Here is an 11,024-nt window from a genome sequence, read left to right as displayed (position 1 = left end):
AGATGAAAGAATCCTAAAAACATTTTCCTCTCACTTTCTTCATCTATGCCAGTAGGAATTCAATGCACGCCGTAACGTCTATTTTGCGAGTTATTTCCCCTTAGCTGGGAGCTCGGTGGCATCCCATGCCTGCCAGGTTATACTCTAATCCAACAATGGCTCATGAACAAAACTTGGTTTCAGTGACAGCCTCAGGGCCAATCCCTGGAGATGTGGAACAATTTTTCTTATTATGTTTCTTTGTGGTTTAGGAGACTATCGGCTTGGATTTCACCCAAAGCAAACTTTTGAGCTGGGTGGGCTCTCCGAGGAATTCTGGCTGACAACAGAGAAGCCAGCGGTTCTTTTCTGCAACCTCACAACCAGTTTTCACTCCACTGCCAACCCCTAACTTGATTTTTTGTCTCTAATTCAATGAGAGGTTTTTGCTTCCAAATCACTTTCAAATCCTCCAGCTGTGCTTTCTCCTGGTGCATGATAGGTACATTGCCTTCCGATTGAATTATCACCCTATTTATCTATTTTTCTATATTAAAGTCTGGTTAGCTGTTCTCTCCCAATGCCCCAGGGTCTGGCCCCTTCCTTGGCAGAACCTACCATTACTTTCCCAGTAATAACACTAGGTAGACTCATTAAGTTTCAATATTAAACAAGCTGTAGGAAACTTTTGAGTTTCTTCCACAAAAGAAAAATGATCTTGAAATACCCGTAAACATGTGGTGTTTTCAACCCCATCCCAAACTGTTTGTTACATTTTAATGTACATTAATATATGCAAAATAAGCTCTCCAAAGACAAACTGTGGCTTAGTGAATGAATGTTAAGAATGTAGTGAGTGTTAAGAATGACACAACTTAAGGTTAATTGAGTCCCATAAGGGATTTGCAGATACTTTTAAGTGAAAAATTCTTTGCCTCCTCTCCTTATTACTTGAGAAAAAGCTGTGCACATGGGGTGGGTGGGACAGGAGGAACAATGAGCCTGAGATGAAACATTTCCAAAAATCATCAGCCCAGGAAGCTCCACCCGACCTCCTCCCTGGACCAGCCACTAGGCCCACCTGGGTACACATGCCACAGTCTCTACAGGGCAGAGACACCTGCAGCTTCCCAAGAAAAAGCACCAATCCCCAAGGCCTGCGGGGGATGGGGCGCAGGGCCTCCAACACCACCCCAGAGGGATGGCTGAGTGGTACGGAGAGTCTGTGGTTTCCCCGGACCTCGGCGGCTGTGGCCAGCCCTGAGGCCCTGTGCAGTCTGTGTCACCATCTCAGCCTCCGAAGCGTCCAAAATTCACAGGATGAGGGAAGTAAGGAGACAACCCAGTAATACAACTGAAGATGTTGAAGGGGGAATATTTATGCTGAATTACTCTATCCTTGCAAATGAATGGGACAATTTCTGGGGAAAGGAGGGGGAAGAGAGAAAATTATGTTTACCCAAGTGGAAAGTTTTATTTTCTGTCATAAGCTGAGGCTTCATATCCCATTAAGCAGCAAAGGGAAATAACTCTTTTAACCTATTCTTCTTGTCACTTTGGATTTAAATGAAATAGAGGACAAAAAAAATGAACCAGGGCTACAGGTCAAAGGATTCTAGTTTTCAAAATCAAAACGCTGTTAGAGATGTTTTGAGGCAATCTGCCAACCAGGGAATAAATGTAGGTTCTATAGGATCCAGTCGACACTATACGGGCTAAACGTGGCTTCAAGCTTCTTTGTCATTTTAATTGCTCAGGCCCTGACCCTGCCTGGGATGAGCATTGCCTCTCCTTTCTTCCCCTGCAAAGAGGAAGGTGAGACGATTTGGCTCTTATCAGGAGCTGCCACAAAAGGTGGACTCCCCCAGGCACAAGGCAGGCAGGCCCCGGAGTGGGGGAGTGAGCCCCCAATGCCATGTGATGGAGCCAGGCATAGGCATGGGGGAGCTGGCTCCACCTCCCACCCCATCCCTGTGTCCATGATGAAAAAGCACAGGCGGCAGAGTTGAGAAGCAAGAAACTCATTGTACTGGGAAATTCAGAAACAGCAGCAGCAACAGTAGCAGGGAAAACTCAAAGAGTCACCGAAGTGAAAGGCTTCAGGCAGCTGTGGTCATGGGACCTCACTACAAATGTGAGTCATTTCAGAATTCACCCTCTCCTTCCCACATGGCTCAGGGGAAACATCACCAGTGTCTTGCAGGCAGCATTTTCTTCCCCCCTGAGCTCCAGAGAATGGAAATCTCCAGTAAATGCTTCAGTGGCTCTGATCCAGAGAATATGCACTCCCCAAATGATTGTAACCCCATCGGCTTTAGTGCAGATCCTTAAGGGTCCCTGATCAATACTTGGCAAAAAAAAGTCTAGATGCAGAGAGAAAGCTCGCTAAGTAATTCCACCAGCCTTCCTTCTCCGGTGGTAGTATTAGTTCATAATGACAGTATATTTTCACATAAATTCTGTGATCTTCTCCTTTAGGGTGTTACCCAGCTAAGTATATTAAACACCTTCCCGACACACAGTATCTCCTTCCCTTCATCCATCTTGTCTTTTTTCAAGGACTGTTCCTTCCCAGTCTTTGATATGTTGTTCACCTTGTTACTACCTATCTTGTCAGGCATTTCCTCTGTGGTTTCAGACATTTCAGGCATCGCTGCTCCCTGTGTCCTTTTCTCGTACTTTTTTTTGCGGCCCAGGCCTTGAATCACTTTTTGGTGCAGTATTTCGTGGCATTCATTCTACATACAAATGTGCAATTGATTTCCATTTCCTTTCTGATTACCCTCATATTTCCTACTCCTTAAGATACACAGTGGATCTATCCTCTTCCAGAGAGTATCCCATGAAAAGATGGAAAAGAGGAACAATGATGTCTTCCTCGTAAAGCCAGTTTACACACTTGGATGATTCTAGAAGAAGTTATACTGACTGACCAAAGGCAAAGGTGAAGTGTTTGGTCACTGAGGAAGCCAGCAGATCTGTACAGATACAGTCAATCTGCAACACAGTTTGTCTTTCTTCAAAATGATCACTATTTTAGTCCTCGAAATCAATTTTAAAATCTATTCTCCCAACTAAGAGTTAAACCATCTTTTTTAAAAGATGGTCTTCAAGGTTAGCAGACGCTGAGATAAAAATAAATTATAACTCAACGGAGAGGTGAAAATCAAGAGATCCTTAACACAGAAGAAGGAGATCTGTTTTTAACTGAGTTTCGAAGCCATATGGAGAGCTGATGAGGTGGAGAAATGTAAGCAGGATTTTTTTCCAGATGGTGGGCACTTGAGTTGAGGAGCTGAATTCTGTAGAGGCCAAAGACCCATGGAAAAGGATTCTGAAACTGTACAGAATTGATTCCCAAGGTCAAAGAAAATGAAGTATTCAATTGTAAGACTCTAAACAAAATGGAATGTCTAGGTAAAGGATGTGACACGTGGAGACAGTTGATGGTTTCCAAAATTTTCGCAGTATATGGAAAATTAAAAGAATATAAGGGAAACTCACTGATGCAACAACAAAAATTCCATGTGTTCTTTTGGAACAGAAAAAGGGTGATCTATATACGGCAAGTAGACTCAAGTAGAAAAAGGATAATCAGTATTTCTCAAAAAGCGGTCCCTAATATATCTTCAAAATGCAGAATTCTAGGCCTCACTCCATTTGCTAATAAAAAACAATTCTTGGTTGAAACAGATTTTTTAAATGTTCACCAAGCGATTCTCTATGGTCAAGAAAGAATAAAAAATGGCCTCCCCAGCGGCTAGGGGTTAACTCTCAGTGCTATCACTGCTATGGCCTGAATTCAATCCCCAGTCAGGGAGCTGTCTCATCCACCACTCCCCTCAACAATGTATTTCAGTTGATTGTCCTGTTCTACTCCCCCACTCTGTCTCTGCGAATCCTTTCAACCCCCACACCTAAGGCCTACGCCTCAGTTCTTGCATGCATAAACAATAAATAAATCTTTTAAAAAAAGAATGAAAAGACCCTGGCGATGAATATGCTACAAACAGACCCCAGTGCAGAAAGAAAAGTGACACATAAGCTAATATACCCGATGCCCCCAAATGGTGTCTGATGATAAAATGCAAAATTAAATGCTAAAAACAACTACTTAAATAGATACTATCATATAAAGAAGCTACAAAACCTTCACTAATCCAAGCTGATCATTTTATGGGGCCTTCCAAATAATAATTTCATTTTCTACTTATGTGTTATTCATAACCAGAAAATACTTTTTGAAATAAGGTTTTGCTTGTTTGCTTAGAACTGATGTCATCCAGCAACCAAGTAATCATGGTCTGCTTATGTTTGGGTCAGTGGGAACCTTGTGGGTTCTCATGCTAATGACTAGGGACAAAGTGTTCTAGCATCTCATTACGTGGTTACAGAAAAAATACAGATTGGGAGGGCTATCTGTCTACTCTGTGACAAAACTCAAACTTCCTTTCATTTTTAAATACTTTTCTTTTTTTAGATAAAATTTTACTGATTTACAATACTAATTTTCGAGAGCATGGCTTCAAGCCTCTATAAGAGTGTAAGCCTCACCCCACCCTCCCCGAAACTCGAGTGCCGTCCCCATTACCCCACTGAGCCCTCTGTGCTTCCCCCAAGCCCCTTTGTCTCCCTCCCTGGCAACCACCCCATTTTTTATAGTGTGTAAGAGTGACTTTTGTTGTGATTTGTTAGTGGGTTTGCTTTGTTTATATTCCACATACAGAGAAAACATCTAGTCATTGTCTTTCACTTTCTGACTCATTTCACTTTGCATGTCTCCTCCATGATGTTGTGAAAGGCAAGATTTCATCTTTTTTTAACAGCTGAGTAGCATTCCTTTAAGTATATACAACACAGCATCTTTATCCAGTCATCTTTATCCAGCACTGGGGATGCTTTCAGGACTTGGCTGCTGTGAACATTGGGGTACAGCTACCTTTTCAATTTAGTGTCTTCACATTCCTTAGGTATAAGTACCAATGAGTTGTATTGATGGATCATATGGCATTTCTATTTTTAGTTTTTTGAGCAATCTCCATAATGTTTCAACACAACAGCTGCACCAATTTATATCCCCACCAACAGTGAATGAGAGTTTACTTTCTCCATACCTCTGCCAGCACTGGCACCAGTCCTTTTGATAGAAGCCATTCACATGGGTGTGAGGTGGTATTTCATCACAGTTCCACTTTGCATTTCCCTAAAAAGTGAAGATGAACATCTTTGTAATGTCTATTGGTCATCTGCATGTCTTTTTTGGGAGAAATATCTATTCAGGTCTTTTGCCTGTTTTTTTGATTATGTTTTGTTGTTGTTGCTGTTGAAAAGAGCTTCCTTTAAAAGGTGGGCTTTTTTTTTGTTTCATTTGCTTTTTATTATTTTTAGTTTTCACTTTCCTATCTTTTGAAAGGTAAACAAAAGGAGCATTCAAAACCATAAAAGGACTTTGAAGAAGTCTATAGATTGTGTAGACTTTTTTTCTTTTGCCAGGAAGTATCTTTTGCAAGATTTCCCCTAAAGTCAGTCTATTACTGCATTGATATGCTGCTCATAAAGGCCATTCTAAGTCAAAGGGTAATGGTTGAAAAATTCTTTTCACTGATTCATTGTAAAATGGAAAATGTAAAAATACTTCCTTTTCATGAAGACAAATTGCATTTTTAAATTCTCCTAATGAAGCAGCATTCATCAATGCTTGCTCATTTGTCTTTGTAGGGGGAGTTCTGGGGCAGAGATAAGAAGATTAATGTCTCTGAACTTTTCAACACATTGAGTTCAGTCATGGTCCTCCCCTGGTGAGCAGAATTAAGTCAATATCATTACTAACATTCTCAGTAACATTTTTAGATTTACATTTATATTTCTGTCTTTTTATTTTTTCAAACTCAGAGTCCATTCTGATACACGGTTTATGTTTCTAATTCACCAAGAATATGGTTTCAATTTCTTTTCATCTTGGTGAAAATAAAACTGTGGTCAGTAGGGATGGGACGGTGAGATGAAAGTTAATAGTGCTTGAGGGCTTTAAGGAACGAGGAAGAAGCTAGGCCTTTGTACCTAAAAATCATTCATTTATCAAACATTCACTAAGCATTTACATTAAGGGAGACACTGAAAAGGCTCTGGAAAAGCAAAGATAAATAATAAACTGATCTTTCTCCAAAGACTCAAAATTGTTGGTGAAGGTGTTTCCCCCTAACAAAGGCAACCAGGAAAACAAATATAGGTTCTATATGAAGGATGTGGCACTACTCCATAGAGAGAAAAATATTTTATGAGTGAATTAGAGGAACCACTTCAAGACAAGAATCATTGGATTGGGAAATGGCAAATAAAGTTGAGATGTTCTATTGCCGCTCCCGAAGATGATGCCCCTCCCAACTTTATATCTACGAAGAATCTATGAACATTATTTTATTTGGAAATAGGGTCCTTATAGATGAAATGAAGTTAAGATGAGGTCATTTTGGCCTAGGATTTGTCCCTCATGCAAAAATTTATGTCCTTATGAAAAGAGGCATTTTGGACAGAATCCTACTAGGAAAATGCCGATGTAGGCAAATATTGGAGTGATAATCTACAGAGCAAGGACTGCCCAGGATTTCTGGCAACCACAAAAACCTAGGTAGAGATAAGAAAGTATCCTTAGGAGTCCTCAGAGTGAATGTGACCTTGTGGACACCTTGATTGTGGATTGCTAGTCTCAAGAACTATGAGCTAATAAATCTCTATTTTTTAAAAAAATATTTATTTATGCATATAAGAATTGGGGTACAGGCCAGAGGTATAGGGGGTGAGAGGATTCATCAGAGACAGAGTGGGGAACAGAACAGGCAGATTGACTGAAATAACTGCTGAGGGGAGCAGCAGGCAAGTCAGGAGGAGAGATCTGCTGTGCCATGTAGGTAGCCCCCTGGCCGGTGATCGAACTCATGCTGCAGTGGCTGTGGATAGCTTCATAGGTTGCGTCTTAACCCCTTACACCATCAGGGAGGTTACTAAATCTCTATTTTTAAAGCTACCTACAATGTTTTGTTATGGCAGCCCTAGAAACGAATACTAGAGGAAAAGAGAGTTGGAGAAGGAGTTTCACAGGACACATCATCATGAAATGTGGCTGGAAAGGTAAACTGGGTGCACAGGATGAAAAAAATCATGACGGTGATAATCACCTGTACACTCAGTGTGGCGCATTTAGAAATTATTGCATATTTTGGTCTTATTCTTTTACATATGCCATGGTAAATGGAATCTGCTATAAATTGCAGACAAATGAATGCCTTGAGATAATTTACACAGGGGCAAGAAAGAAGCAGAATTGTTCATTTCAGTTTTAGTTTTGTTTGTTGTTTTGAACAATATCTGACTGTCTTATATATAAAGGTACACGGGCAGAAATAGGATGAAATACTGTGAGAGGAAAACTAGAGAGCAGGATACCCCAAGGTTCAAATGAAAGCCTATGTAGATGGTTAGGAAGGGTCATTTTCAATGATAATGGGCTAATTTGCATCAGACTAAACCTTCTCTCACAAACTCTAGTCAAGTTTCCTGGAGAAAGAAAAGAAAGAAAACAATAAATCACTGGAATCCTTGGATAACAAAGACAGGCAGAAAGCAGAGGGGATGTGACCCTTGAAAGTAATGCAACAAATTAGGTACAATCCACATTAAAGTTGTTCTCCTGATGGACTTCTCCAGCTCACAAATATGGTGGCTAGAGTTCAAGTCAAGTGTGATAGTCTTACCCCATGGTGAGGAGTCAGGGATGATTTCCAGGCTGCCAAAGAGATAGGAAATTTAAGAAAGAAACCCACCAAACATGAAATAAACAGGGAGAGCCATTACTTCTGCATAGAAATGCCAATCACATTGATTGACTTCTGATCTGGATATGCACAGGTCAAGAGAAGAAACAAGTTTCTAAAGGTAGGAATTTGAAGAGCTGGAAGGCTGAAAGAGTTGAGAAGAGATTTTTAGCAGCTACTCAAGGCTGGGGAGGAAAACATCAAAGCCCAAGTCCCACCGTACCAGACAGACAGGACTGGTAAATAGCTCAGAATTACTCCTGAGATCTTAGAAAGGTAATGCTGTAGAAATAGAACATGTGCAGAATCTAGGTTTAAAGACAAAATTGAAAGAACAAAGTCTAAATCAGAGCTTTCGCAGTGAAAGATGGCCTTCCAGTAATATAACCACCTGTAAAAATAAAAATGAATATTTAGAAGTTAACAGAATCCAGAGTATCCACCTTTCATAGGATCTAAAGTACATGCAAATACTAACGCATATACCGACCAGCAGGAAAGTGTAAATTACACTTGAGAGGACGTCAATAGAAGACCTAAAATAATCCAGATTGGAATGAGTAAACAAGAGCATTAGTATTAAAAAAAAAAATGTGAAAAATGATTTTCAGGAAGAGAGTGATACAATAAAAGAAAAATGAGGACTTTTAAAGAGTAACAAAATCTCTGAAGAAAAACAAAGGAGGGGCCTCATTGGTGGTGTTAGCAATATCGGGGCTGCCCTATAACAGTGGCACAAGGGTTTTAATCTCAGCACTATGAAGCTATCCTATCCGTAGCCACTGCAGCATGAGTTGGATCCCCAGCGGAACAGGGAGCTGACCCACTTGGCATAGCAGACCTCTTCTATTGCCTGCTGCTCCCCTCAGCAGTGAATTTCAGTAGATCTGCCTGTTCTGCTCCCCATCCAGCCTCTGGTGAATCCTCTCACCCTCCACCCCCTGCACCACTGGTCTATCCCCCAAGCTCTTGTATGCATAAAAAATAAGAAGAAGAAAAGTAAAACAAACGAAAACTCTCATTAAAAAAATGCTTGTGACTTAAAAAAAAAAAAATCAGTGAATACACCTGAATGGATTAGAGACAGCAGGGAAATAGATGTGAATTTATTGATAAGCTAATGGAAATTGGATAACCAGAAGCACTGATAGAAGAAGAGATAAAACAGTAAACAAAGCTTCAGTTAACTGTGGGACAGTATCAAGAACTCCATCATACATGTAATTTGATAGTCAAAAGAAAAATTAAAAGAAAATGACAGAAAAACTATTTGAAGAAAATGCTGGTTAAAATTTGTACACATTTGGTCAACAGATTGATCGAAGATACTCAGCAAGCAGGTAAATATAAAGAAAGCCACACCTAAGCATATTATACCCAAATTCCTGAAAATAAATATAAAGCATCATGACAGCAGCCAAACAAACAATGATGGGAGTGAGAACTCACTCTCTTATCAGAAACAAAGGAAAAAAAAAAAAACCTGATGCAAAAATCTAAAAAATGCTGAATGAATATAAAACATCCTATAATTCCATACCCAGTGAAAATATCCTACAAAAGTCAATTCAATGTAAAGGTATTTTCTAAGAAATGAAAATTGAATTTATAAGAATCTCAGTAAAAGAAATCCACTCAAACTGGGCAAAAATTCCAAGTCCATTAAATCAAAATATGAAATATCAAGACACATATAGGTAAAAGTTAAGGGATGGAAAATACAAGATATAACCATCAAGCTTAAGAAAGCTGAAGTGACTTTAAAAATACTAAACTTTAGGACAAATATCACTTGCAGTCAAAGGAGGCATCACATAAGGCTAGAACAGCAATTTTGTCAAGAAGACATCACAATACTGAATGAATCTACATCTAGTAATGAATCTTCAACAGATATACATGGAATTTTAAAAGTAAAAAATCTTAAAGACATAATTGGATATTTCCACGCTTCTTTTTAGTAATTGATGGACAAGCAGAAAAAAATTGTAAAATGAGGATGAGAGATATTTGAATAGCAATAAGACTATCCTATGAAAGAAAAAACTTCCTCAAAAAAAAAAAAAAAAAAGCTATCAGATTTGCCCCAGGTAGCAAAATTTAAAATATGAATAGCCCTATACTTCAGAAATTGAATTTTTCATTTAAATTTTCCCAAAAATAAAATCTAGGCCCAGATGACTTCACTGGTAAAATCTATCAATCATTTAAATAATAAATGATACCAAGCTTCCACAAACTTTCTTAAACACACATGAAAAGAGAAAAGATCACTTTCCAGCTCACTGAGTAAGGCCAACATTAGCCTACCATCATCTAAACGTCACTCGGATCTGACAGGAAAGGAAATTCCCAGACAAAACAACTGTTAAAAGACAAAAATTCAAGGTAATCTGAACACCAATTAGATATTGGATGATACTGAAGAATCTGTCCATTATATATATTTGCTTGATAATGGTGTTTGGACCCTATTAAAATAATTCTTGTCCTTTTTAAATATGTACTGAACTATTTCTAGGTAAAGTGGTAATAAGCTGAATCATATAAAATTGATCTCTATTGGTCAAAAATGCTCTAATATGAGCAATTTCACAGTTCAACATAATACAAAGTCTGTAATTTTCTTCATTATAATCTAATCAGGAAGGTGGAATGAGCGTATGAGGGCAGATAAAATGAGAATGCTGAGATTATGATTGTTGTATTTAATACACCATTTGCCCCATGATCATTCTCATTAGGTAAAAACTGGGCTGTTTGCTCTACTTATCACATCACCAGTGTTAATTGTGCTAAGGGACACTTCACGGACACCAGGGAGGGGAGTCGGAGCGCAGGACCAATCACAGACCACCCAGAGAGGACACATCACGGGAAAAGAGCAGCGTGTGCCAACTCTGCCTGCCCTGGTCATGGCTTTGTTCCTGAGACAGCCCATCTTTTCACAACATGGAAGAGTCATTTCAGTTCAGCTATTCTCTGTCATGCATTCATTTGGAATTTGTTAAGCAAAACGAAGTCTCTTTATAAATCACTGCACATTAGTAAATTATTCTGAATTATACGTGAATTAGTCAATTTTTGAAGAATGTTACACACATTACCTTTCTTATAAATTTCAAAAGCCATCACAAAGTATAATCTAGTCACTGATTTATGGACTTGAACCTTTCAAAGAAGAGTTTCAGATTCACTTTGTGTCCTTGGGTTGCTCAAATTGGCATTTAGATA

The sequence above is a fragment of the Talpa occidentalis genome, unplaced genomic scaffold (genome assembly GCF_014898055.3).
Source record: "Talpa occidentalis isolate TD23 unplaced genomic scaffold, MPIMG_talOcc4v2.1 talOcc4.5, whole genome shotgun sequence".
Taxonomy (NCBI): Eukaryota; Metazoa; Chordata; class Mammalia; order Eulipotyphla; family Talpidae; genus Talpa; species Talpa occidentalis.
This window is presented reverse-complemented; position numbering follows the sequence as displayed.